This window comes from Lissotriton helveticus, chromosome 3_2, assembly GCF_964261635.1.
Source record: "Lissotriton helveticus chromosome 3_2, aLisHel1.1, whole genome shotgun sequence".
NCBI lineage: Eukaryota > Metazoa > Chordata > Amphibia > Caudata > Salamandridae > Lissotriton > Lissotriton helveticus.
In genome coordinates this window covers 193,876,660-193,889,028 of record NC_136062.1, presented here as the reverse complement: position 1 = coordinate 193,889,028, position 12,369 = coordinate 193,876,660, and the positions used below count along the sequence as shown (strand labels likewise).

At 46.0% G+C, this 12,369-nt stretch overlaps 1 protein-coding gene across 4 annotated transcripts in view; it reads left to right on the top strand.

Annotated features, from left to right (window-relative positions):
• LOC144826567 (uncharacterized) overlaps window positions 1–12,369 on the top strand; it is a 225,221-nt gene that overhangs the window by 58,065 nt on the left and 154,787 nt on the right. The gene's annotated exons all lie outside the window — the stretch shown is intronic.

Here is a 12,369-nt window from a genome sequence, read left to right as displayed (position 1 = left end):
TCGGACTGAAAACATGAGGGTTAAAGAGCGGAAAGACATTCTAAAACATGAGAATGGAAACGGGACGGAAATCAAAATGCTGAAACTGGAATGTATTGTGCTAAACTTTATATTTTATTGTTTTACTTAACGTAATTGTTATACTGTGTGTTGAGAATGTCATCAATATTATAAGGTGAATTAAGTTGCTTACTTTATAATAGGTGCAAACTAACACAACTTTGGAACACCTCAAAAGTGCCTCTCACTGTTTTTAGTTGACCCCTCTAAAAACCCGGACATGATCAAAAATTGCCGAAATCTCTTGCGACTGCTGGTGGAAAACTGAGACTATTCCAGAAATTCCAGGACGCCTGATCACTCTAACTATGGAACATGGGGAGGATGATTTTGTCAGTTGGTGAATACCTCTGGGCTGTACAATCCATACTTGCCTGTTTTCCCAATAAACCACCTTACCAGGTGTAAGGCGTCTTCCTAAAATTTGGCGATGATCTGTGATACGAGACATCCACACATGTTCAGGACGTGGTTGGGGTACAGGCAAACGTAGCGGATGAGGCTGGCAATTTCTGTGGGAGGAGCGCGAGTGTGGACAGCGGACATTCCTGTGAACAAGAAATGGCAGCAGAGAATGGCCTTCTACAACGCATGTTGGGGGCCATGGTGAGGTGCACTGGTCCTGGTGGCCAATTTTGGGGCAAGTGAGGTGGGCATGCAATAGCAATGGTTGGCATGCCCGAACACGAGAAGAGTGCACTGTGCGTGAGGGAGGCATCATGCGACAGCAGCTGCGTCACTACGCGACGTGCCTTCCGTCTTGAAGGCACTTTCTGGCCTTTGTGTGCATCAGTGATGCGCACACTAGCCTCCAATACAACGAGGTTTTGAACGTGTCAGTGCGCATTTGGGCATTGTGTGCTTCAGTGATGCGCACACCATTTCAGTCTTTAACCGGAGCTTGTTACTTAAAATTTGGCTATTGTGTGCATGGGTGATGTGCACACCTGCAACGTTAGCAGCAGTAAGTCAATTTACATTGTGTATATCAGTGATGCGCACATCTAATGCAGCATTATAAGCCTGTATACATCGTATCTGTGATGCACACACTCACAACAGCATTAGTTGGCAGTGCCCGTTATATGTACACCTCTAAGATAAGTTAAACCAATCATAGACGGCAGTGATTAGTGACAATTTGGCTAGGACTTGTCTTCTGATATTTCACCCTAGGATGTAGCGTTGTATTACTACTGTATTCCTATCAGTGCATTGACTGTATTTTTTGCTTTCCCAGTTAAGAAATACACTTTGTTACAGTTCCAATATGAGCATGTAAAACAATGGTTTGACCCATCTGGTACCGTTTCTTTGAAGGACGGGAGAACCTCAGCTGAAGTGGTGCGTTTGGAAAGACTACTTTCTTAGTTATATTTTAGCTATTGAAGAAGAGAACGATGAGGAATTTTCAGTCAAAAGGAAAAAGAGACTACTGTTGCACAATCTGGGACCTGATGGCCTAACCAAATGGAAAAGAAAACGTGAATTGGTGGGAGCACATATCTGTATAAGGAGGCTATGGAGGACTTAGATGCTTACTAACCCACGGTATGCATAGCCATTGACAGACTACATTTTTCGAGCGGAGGGCAAATGAGGCTGAATCCATAAAAGATTATGCTGCAGTATAAAAAAAGTTAGCCATAACATGCCAATTTGGGGCGTTACATGATGACCTAATAAGGAACCAAATTGTGATGCGTTCTAATATTCAAGAATAATTGTGGGTCTGTGGAGAAGCACCTTTGAGTGAGATTATTGCCATTGTGATAAATGGATAATTGTCAAAAAGGTGTGCAATGGGGGGAGGAGCTTCACGGGCATCCAAGATGGTCGCGTGAGCACAGCGCTCCCGAGACCCGCGCCGCCCTTTCGCAAATATCCTGACTATATCCTGATTCTGAAGATGGGCTTTTGAAGGCGAACTTTGGCTGACCTGAATATTCTTTTTAAAATTGAAATCGGACGTCGGGAACCGATTTTACATCGACTCGAACTTTTACGGCCAGCCCTGGGACAAGGCCGGGGGCTCTGTTGCTCTGCAGGCCGAGGAGTAGTTGAACAACAACGGCCAGAGGGGTCCTCCCCCAGGCGGCCTCACTTCAACTTTCAGTTTCGCTTTCCTACTCCCGGCTCTGATTGACTGGCATTCTTTCAGATCTACCCCCGATCCGGCTAGGCTTCGCTCTACTGCTGAGTGCCATCTTTCGCGAGCGCTCGGCCTCCAGCCCTCTTGGTATTCCCGTTAATTTGGCCCATTTTCGTCTACTTTTGGCCTCATTGCAGTCGGCCATTTTCACCAGGTCTCGAGGGCCCCTCCGGGGCACTTTTTCCAATATGGCCACCAGACCGGACACCGAGAAGCGCAAGACAAAGACGCCTCTCCGAGGGGGACAGACTCAATCCAACGTGTTGGATCGCTACACCCATCCGAAGGGATCCCCCAGTGGTACCGGCTGTACTCCTGAAGACCCTAAGGTAGATCCTGCTGCGCCTACGGAGGTGTCGCTTCAAGATGTCATGAGTGCCATCACCAGCATGAAGGCCTCCATGGGACAACAGTACGAGACCCTCGCCTCCAAGATTGATACGGTGGCTCTTGATGTCACGCTGATTAGAGCGGACCTGGCGAAGACTAATGAGAGGGTCAAGACGTTGGATTTGAAGACTTCCAGCTTGACCAATGATGTAACGGACGTACAGGCTGAGATCGGCAACTTGCATTCTTCACAGGACTCGATGGCCCGTCGGCTTGAGGATTATGAAAATAGGGCCCGGCGTAATAACGTACGCATCATAGGTGTTCCGGAAAACCCCAAGAACTCTGCCACCGACCTCCTTGTGGAAGATCTGGTCCTGAATTATCTCGCCCCCGCCAGACTCAGTAAATTCTTTGCTGTTGAACGGGCCCATCGATTCCCGGGCGGGAAGCTGAAGCCGGGTGCCCCCCCTCCCCCCGAGACCCATTATTGCCAAACTCTTCCACTTTCGGGATAGAGATGTTATCCTTCGAGCCTCTCGGGAGAGCGGCCCTGTGAAGTTTGAAAACACTACTGTGAACTTCTATCCCGACTTTACTCCACTGGTTTAACGGCAGAGAATGGGGTTTCAGGGAGTGAAGCGACGGCTGCGAGATTTGGGCCTTCAGTACACCATGTTGTTTCCAGCCAGACTTCGGATCGAATATGGGGAACGAACGTTTTTCTTTGATCGTCCGGACAGTGTCAGTGACTGGCTTGATTCCTTGCCAAAAAGGGATGATCGACCTGAGCACCCCGGTGGAACCGACGGTGGCTTGCCGGAGCAAGAGTGACATTGTGGTTCCCGACGTCTGAACTTTCCATCTGTTTGTCAGCTGAGTTTGGATATTTGTTCTTTCGTTCTTATTCTAGGTTGGCCCGAGGGTGGCTGGATGTAAGGGGACTCTTCCTGGGTTCTTTGTGTAGATTAGTTTTATGATTGGGCGACAGGCACACTGCAAGTTGGGGTGGCTTTTGGCAGAGGTGCAGGGTGGGGGGCGTTGTAACGGGTCCAAGTTGGGGGGTGGTGGGGGGGTGTTTGTGTGTTTGTTCCTTTTCACAAGGCATCGTATTGTTTTCTCATCTGCATCGATCATTGGGTCTCGTGAGGGGTGTGCTCTGTTTCCTTCTCGGGGATGGGGGGCAGTGAGTTGAGGCTGCTGTCCTGGAATGTTAATGGGTTGGGAGACAGGATAAAACGAGGGGTTGTGCTGCAGTTCCTTAGACGTCATTCCCCCGATATTGTTCTTGTGCAGGAAACGCATTTAATTGGTAACGCATGCCAGGCTATGAATAGACGTGGATACCGACTATTCGCTCCCTCTGGATTCACTTCCGGCTCCAGAGGGGTGGGCATTCTAGTCCGGTCCTCTCTCCCCCTTGAAATTGATGAGGTAATACTCGACGACAGGGGGCGCTACGCTGCGCTCACTGGTAGATGGGAGGGTATGACACTTTCTATACTCGCAATATATGTCCCTCCGGGCCTGCAGGCGTCCACCTTTGCTGACCTTGGGCGGCTCATACTGGGGCTTCCTGAGGGTCTTTTGGTTCTGGGCGGAGACTTTAACTCCGTGGTCTCTGGCACTTCGGATCGCTACCCTTCTAGGGATTTAGCTAGGTCTCAAATGTGGTTGAGTGATCTGCTGGAAACCTTTGGGCTCATAGATAGTTGGAGGTTGATGCACCCTACGCAGCTTTTCACTCGGGGGCCCACGGTAGTCTCTCCAGGCTAGATTATTTCTTAATGCCAGCAGCCCAATCCTTCTCCATCAGAGAGATTCGTCATATTCCCTGGGGCATTTCTGATCACTCCCCCCTGTGGCTTCGTGTTGAGTCTGGAGTGGGTAGCGAGGGTAGAGTGGCTCCCATAAACCCCTGGTATCTCCGCAATCCTAAAACCCGCTCTGAACTGATAAAATCTATTGACCATTATTTCAATGAAAATGTGGGGTCTGTTTCTTCCTCTATTTCCTTGTGGGAGGCCTTCAAGACGGTCATCCGTGGACATTCTCTGTCGTTGATTGCTGCTGCCAAGAAGGCTAAATATGAGGAACTTGTACGCTTCGAAACCAACATAACGGTGCTTGAGAGTGATCTTGAAGGTGGTGTTACTCGTTCTAAATTGCATTCCCTCAGTCTAAAACAAGCTGATTATAGAGCCCTTGTGACCGATGCGGCGAAAGTGATGAATAGAGAGCAACAAGGCAGGATATATGAAGTGGGCGACAAGACTGGTAAACTGATTGCGTGGCTGGACAAGAAAGAGAGAGTGAATCGTGTCGTCCCTGTGATTGAAGGGCTGGATGGTGAGTGTGTCACTGACCCTGCTGGTATTGTTTAATGCTTTGTTGACCATTTCCGAACTGTGTATGCCTCGGTCAGCGATAGGGATGAGGCGGATTCCCAATTGTTGTTGCGGGACATTGCACTGCCTCGCCTTTCTGATGATGATAGAGATCTAATGGATGCGCCTCTTACGATAGATGAAGTTGCTGTCGCCATACGTTCCCTTCGTTCTGGTAAGGCAATGGGCCCCAATGGTTTGCCCATTGAATTGTATAAGCTGCGACCCGACAAAATGGCGTCTTACTTAAGGGGTATGTTTCTTGAGGCTTTCGACTCTGGTTCCCTTCCCGTTGATCAGCGCTTAGCTACTATCGTTGTAATCCACAAGGAGGGTAAGCCGCGCGATCGTTGTGCCTCATATAGGCCCATTTCATTACTCAATGCTGAACCCAAAATACTGGCCAAATTGCTAGCTAATCGATTGATTAAGGTGATTAGCGACTTGATGCATCCGGATCAATCTGGTTTCATTCCACACCGGAATACCGCCCTTAATCTTCAGAGACTTCACGGAGTTCTCGCGAGAGCCGGGACTCTTACTGAGCCGGCCATTTTGGCCTCCTTGGACGCCACTATGGCTTTTGACACTATAGAATGGCCCTATCTTTGGGCGGCTCTTTCCAAATTTGGGTTTGGTCCGACATTCATCGCCTGGGTGAAGCTTCTCTATGAGCGGCCCTTGGCCCAGGTGGTTGTTAACGGGAAGGCCTCCAGTGTTTTTACACTTGGGCGAGGCACTCGGCAGGGTTGCCCTCTGTCCCCGTTGCTTTTTGCCCTTGCCTTAGAACCATTGGCGGAGTAGCTCAGTTGGGAGCCTTCGATGAAAGGCATTCGGTGGACTCCCGACTTTGAGGATCGAATCTCGCTATACGCGGATGACATCCTTCTATACCTTACATCCCCTCAGAAATCCCTCAATGTCCTTTTTGATGTTTTGACCTCCTTCGGTCAGAACTCGGGTCTCATTATTAATTGGACTAAATCATGTGTCTACGTTTTGGCAGGAGATCTTCCTCCTCTGCCTCGTAGATTCCCAATTCAAGTAACTGAGACTGGCTTCAAATACCTGGGGATCTATGTTACTTTGGATCCCACCGTTCGCTATGAACGCAATTTGCTACCCCCTCTTCAACGGCACAGGCTTGACGTTGCACGATGGCGTCAGTTGCCTCTGTCGCCACTGGGTCGTGCGGCACTTTTTAAAATGATGTCGCTGCCCAGATTCTTATATGCACTCCAGAACTCTTTTGACCCCATTCCTTCGGGCTATTTTCGTGAAGTGGAGAGCCTGCAGAGGCGGCTGATTTGGGACGGACGTGCTCGCATTGCTCTGTCTAAACTTATGCTTCCGTGGTACGATGGAGGCATTGCCCTCCCAGATATCAGGCGTTATTACTGGGCTTCTCAATTAAGTGCCATCAACCACGCAACTTACGCTTCCGGTCCTACCCCGGCCTTTGAAATGGACAAACACTTCTTGCCAGGGGGGGAATTTCAATAGGGCTCTATATTCTAAGGGGCTTTATAGGACATTGGCCGGGCCCACTAAAATCGCTGTACGAGTGTGGCATGATGCGAATGCGGCCTTGGGATGGTGTGATAGACTGACCCGCGCGACTCCATTGTATGATTCTGAAGGTTTGGGCAATTTGTGGAGGACGTAAGGCTTTGACAAATGGGATATGATTGGTCTAAGCAAGGTGGGCGACCTCTGGTCTAAAGGAAATGTTACTTAAGACGGAATACAAGCTTGGAGACAGGGAATTCTTTAGATACGCTCAGATAGGTCATGCCCTGCTGTCAGTCTTTGCTGTGGGGACTGATATTCCTGAATCCTCGCCTCTCGAGGACCGTATCCTGGATGGCTATTTACCTAATAGTACAATTTCATTGATTTACAAAAAGGTAATCAATAATAGAGCTGACCTGCTTGTGCGCCTTAGGGCTTTATGGACTGCCGACGGATTGGAATTGGATGACGAGGACTGGCAATCTGCACTGTCCTCGCCTAAAGAGGCTGCCATACCTGCCCGCCTTCGATTCGTCCAACTTAAGATCCTACATCGTGTGTATGTCACTGGTCCGAGTCTGGTTCGAATGGGTTATTCTCTGGATGGGCTGTGTAAGCGCGGCTGCGGCATGACTGGCACCTTCCTTCACATTCTAGGGGAATGTCCCGAGGTGGCTGAGTTTTGGTCCCGAGTGCATGCAATTATGGAGAGGGTCACGGGGGGTTTGCTTCTACCCGAGGCCCGGCGCTGTCTCTTGAATGTGTGGGAACCAAATGATTATAATACTGCACAGATCAGTTGGGCTACCCTCGGCAACACGATTGCAAAGAGAGATATTGCACAACTATGGGGCTCCCATAGACCACCCACTGTATTGTCATGGAAGGAGAACATGGACTGGTGCATGTTTAGGGAAAAGACAGTGTACCTGTCATGGGGCAGACCCAAAAAATGGAACAGAATTTGGTCACAGTGGAATGCCTATCTTGGAAATATATGTATTCCCCCACAGGATCCTACCCTTGATGTTCCCTTGTCCCCCTAAATGACATTCCAAGTACTTTGCACCAATTGTATATATTGCATTGTCGCCTCGATGCCCCCCTCCTCGCTACCGATTTTAACTATACCACACGTACTGTACTGTTCGGAGCTGCGCCCGCATGGGCTCATGATCACCGTTATTGTATTTTTGCCTTGTGGACTGTGTTATGTTGTTTATCGTTAATTTCAATAAAAATTTTCAACAAAAAAAAAAGGTTTGCAATGGCTGCAGTCTGAAGTGGAGGAGAGAATGAAGCAGTATGTAAAGCGGTCGCTACAAAATAATGTGATAAAAGGAATGACAAATGAGGAGGTAAAGTACAGAGCAACAAACTGAGTGAAAAGAATACACCTGAGGATAGAGGTCCATTTTGTTTGGAGAATGATGAACTATTGAGAGTGAGTGAGTCACAGAATGATGACGTAATTTTAAGCATTGAGGATTTGGTGTTAGATGTAATGGGTGCTACTAGGAAGAAATAAGTATGTAATATGATTATATAGGCATTGACCTGCTAATAGTGGCCAATTCAGGCTCTTTCTACACCATTATGTAAAGATCCATGTGGGAGGACAAATTCGCTAAGGTGTTGGAAGAGAGATTGGAACCCACAGATGTGTATCCAGTCAAGGTCACGGGGTAAGAGATCCCTGTGGTAGGATACAAATTGGTGAAGTTCACGTTTACAGGAAGAGAGGCACAAGGAAAGTTATATGTGGCGGAAAAAGGACCTTCTGTATTGGGATGGATTGACCAAGGTGCCTTAGGTATCACGCTAGATCTCAACAGTAGTGACCAGGTAATATTGTTGGGTGAGCATAATCTCCATGTAACGAGAACTTGTTAAGTGGTTCCTCAATGTATTCTCAGCAGGATGGGTGAGTTCAGTGGATTCACACACAGGAGGGGACTCTGCCAGTTAGTCAGAAGGCTAGGAAGATATCATTAGGTGTCCGGACCAGTGTCATGGAACATTTGGATTACTTGGAAAACATAGGTATAATCGAACCAGTAGAAAATTCGAAATGATTGGCTCCTGTGGCGGTAGCGCGGAAACACAATGGCAATATTATACCGTGCAAAGAACTTGAGGAAAAATATTAGAGATTAGTCATGAAGGGAATCTGGGCATAGTTAGACAAAAGAAAAAGTTGAAATCATCTTACTGGTGGCCAGGTGTCGATATGGAGACTGAAAGGTTTGATAGGAACTGTCAGTATTGTAGTAATGCAGACAAAAGCCAATCTGCATTGGGATAGGAGGTGCCCGAAAGTCCTTGGGAGGATCTCAGCATAGACATACTGGGTCCTATTCTGGATATGTAGGGATCATCTAAGTATGTGAATGTTGTTATGGATCACTATTTGTAATGGCCGGAATGTGAAGTGTCTACAAATATTGATGCTGACACCATAATATCTTTCTTGGAATAACATTTTTCCGGGAAGGCATACCAACATTTATTTTGACTGACAATGGACCATAATTAACTGCAGAAAAATGTAGGAAATCTTCAGCAAGGAATGGTATAAAAGAGAAGCACAACCCAAATTATCATCTCACCCATAATGGAATAGTGGAACGTTTCAACAGGGTGCTAATGGGAAGTGTACAAGCAGCTATTAGTGCTGGCAAGGATTGAGCAAAAGAAATGTACAAGACCATATGGACATATAGAATAACGGCCACTGTGACAGGGGAGAAAACTTTTAACCAAAGATGACAGCCTGGATGAATTTGAAATTGTGCAATAAGTGGTCCCCAGCGGTTGTGAAAAAGAATTTGCTGAAGATGCAAGATATATATACGAAGAGTATTATGACAAAAAACATGGTGTGAAGGGAGAATGTTTGGAACCGGGCGATTGGGTGAAGGTGAAATTGGGTTACAAGTTTGTTCAAGGTACAGCAAATTCTCAGAACCTTTGCAGGTAAAAGAAGTGTACGCAAGATCAGCATTGTTGAGTGATGAAAAGGTGTGACACTTTAGCAGGATGTCATTTCATTTCAATTTAGCTTTATTCGACTTTTAAAATACAAAATCATAAATGCATTCAATTAAAAACACATGAAAAAAGATCTGTACATATAAAATTTAGTAATATAAAAGAAGGACGGAATACTATAATACAATTCATACAAGACCGATAATTATCGAGGAATCACTCCGCTTGGTACAATTTATATAGCCAATATCAAAAGATGAAAAAGAAATTAAACATTTATGTGTATGTGTTAAATCTAAGGAGGTTACACTTTCTTTATACACTATATACAGACTTTCCAGAAATATTCCGATATAGATAAAAGGCAGTGGTCATATGTATTACATCGAGTTCCTGAACCTGATAACAAATTTTAGGTAAGAAGATACTGCTTTGATGGCATATGCATTTTCCAATAGTTTTAGCTTATGGAAGGCCGCCCTACAAGAGCGTAAGCCCCAGGCCTTTAGTATAGGTTTCAAGAATCTCTCCCTTGGAATCAGATACAACCTGCAAAACAATACACAGTGAATATTAGATTGAAATGAGGTGTCATCACACGGGCAAATTACTCTTTCCCTTGTCCAATCATTACATACTGGGAAGGTAATCAATCTGTAAAAAGTGTCAGTGCGAAAACGGGTCAGCAGCATGCGAGCAAAGGGGCTTGGTTCTAATAATAAATACTGCTGAACCCCACCGCTGATGGTAATTAGCTGGTTCTCTATGACTGTGCATTTAGCCTTTTCCAGAAGCCATGTCTTATTGTCTAGATGCTCAAGGACCATTTTGTTCAATGCGTTTCTAGACACGGCTTCCATACTTGCAGGATTTACAAAGAATTCCGGGTGCCCAATATCATTGAACATTTGTTTTATATAGTTAAACCATTTTATGTTGGTCACTCCATCTAGCTTAAGGCAGTCTTTGATTACGTCTCTGTTTAGCCTTGTCTCAGGTGTTACCCATACTTTATGCCACAGTAGTAGGGGGGAGGTTTTGATAGTATCAGATATGTATGGAAGGCCCAATTCATTATGAGAAACAAAGGTAGCTATAGATTTGGGGGCTGCTAGTAAATAGCGAATATAATGGTTCTTAAGAAGTTGGATGTGTTCTGCGTGTTCTATCCCCCAAAGACCTGCTCTGTAAATGCCGGTGGAAACACATTTTGATTTATAGATCTGTAGGAGTTCTCCAACCGGTCTTCCTCCCAATTTTTCAGCAAAGGTGGTCAGTGCTCCTGTGGCCCTAGAGAAAGGTAGATACCTTGCAGTCACAGCTACCTGCCATGTGCCCTTTCTATCGAAGTTAATTCCTAGGTAGGAAAATCTGTCGGTGCTCTCGATTTTTCTCCCATCCAGGAAGATTGGGCACGGTGTCCTTCTGGTCCCAGTTCCAGAGGACATAGTGTAGGTTTTAGAGACGTTTACTTTTAAGCCTCTGCCTCTCATGTAGTCAGTACATTTAACCACTGCCCTTTGCAGGCCAACCCTAGTCCGAGACATTATTGCAGCGTCATCCGCATATAGAAATATTGGTACTGGTATCCCCCCTATTGTTGGGAAATCATGCTGGAATTCACTAAGGTGTTGGCCAATGGAATTGATATATAAGGTAAAAAGCAGGGGTGCTAAAATGCACCCCTGTCTCACACCTCTTCGTATCTCGAACTTCTCCGAGCACTCGCCCTTCCTGCCATAACATACTTTGGCACCTGCCCCCCTATAAAGTTCTTTAATAAATGAAAGAATTTGTCTGTCTATGCCAATGTCACACAGTATCGACCATAACATCTCATGGTCCACACAATCAAAGGCGGAGCTTAGGTCCACGAAGGTGACAAAGAGGTTTCCTTTTTTAGCCTGTGTGCATTTGGCTATTACTAGTGCCAAGTTGAGGCCCTGTTCTATTGTGCCTTGCCCACCTGGAAACCATATTGTAAGTTAGAGATAACATCGTGTTCCTCCGCCCACTCCTGAATCCTATTTAAAATTATCCGCCCGGCCACCTTCATCAATGCATCGATTAGCGATATTGGGCGGTAACAGGTGGGATTGTTCCTGTCCCCTTTTTTAAAGATCGGTACCACAATTTCATCTGGCCAGGTTGAAATGAATCCAGAGCTGTTTGAGCAATTTAGCACATTGGTAAGCAAAGGTGCCCATAGGTCGATCTCAGATTTGTAGACGTCTATGGGGACACAATCCGGACCGGGTGCTTTTCCTGAAGGGCTTTCCTTTATTGCCCTAATAACCTCTTCGCATTCAAATACAATGCCCAAAGGAAAAGCACTAGGTGGATTGTACTCATCAATTTCGCCTAAGTCATTTTCAGTTGCAATTCCGGGTTCCGCTACATTAACCTTGTCATATAGACCTTTAAAATGTATCACACAAGCTTCACTTGAAATGGCGAGATCAATTACATCAGCCTCTTTACTTTGTCAAAAAAAGCTGTATTGTCTTTTCTTTGGGATGCTTCATGGAGTGCCAGCCATGCCTCCTTCTTTAGTTGTTTTTTCCTACTAATTATAGTGCTATGGTAGGATTTTCTGGCTTTCCGAGTTAATTCGGTGGATCTCGGGGAAGCATGTAGGGCATTTTTCAAAATAGTAAGTACCTTAGTACAGCCCTCGTCAAACCAGCCGTGGCCTTTATTCGCACCCTGACGAGGTACCCTAGTTAACAGTATTTTTGATTCCGCTAAGATTTTAATAAAGGAATCAGTAACTATGTGGGGTTCCTCTTTTTGCGAGAGGCAGATTTGCATATCCTCATAGGTGTTTTTAACTAGGTTTTGAAGAAAAGCCACGGGCTCCACTTTGTCCCATTTGATAGAATATCCATTTCTACTGGCCAGCCTTATTGATGGGTTGTATGGGGGGGTTATCCATTG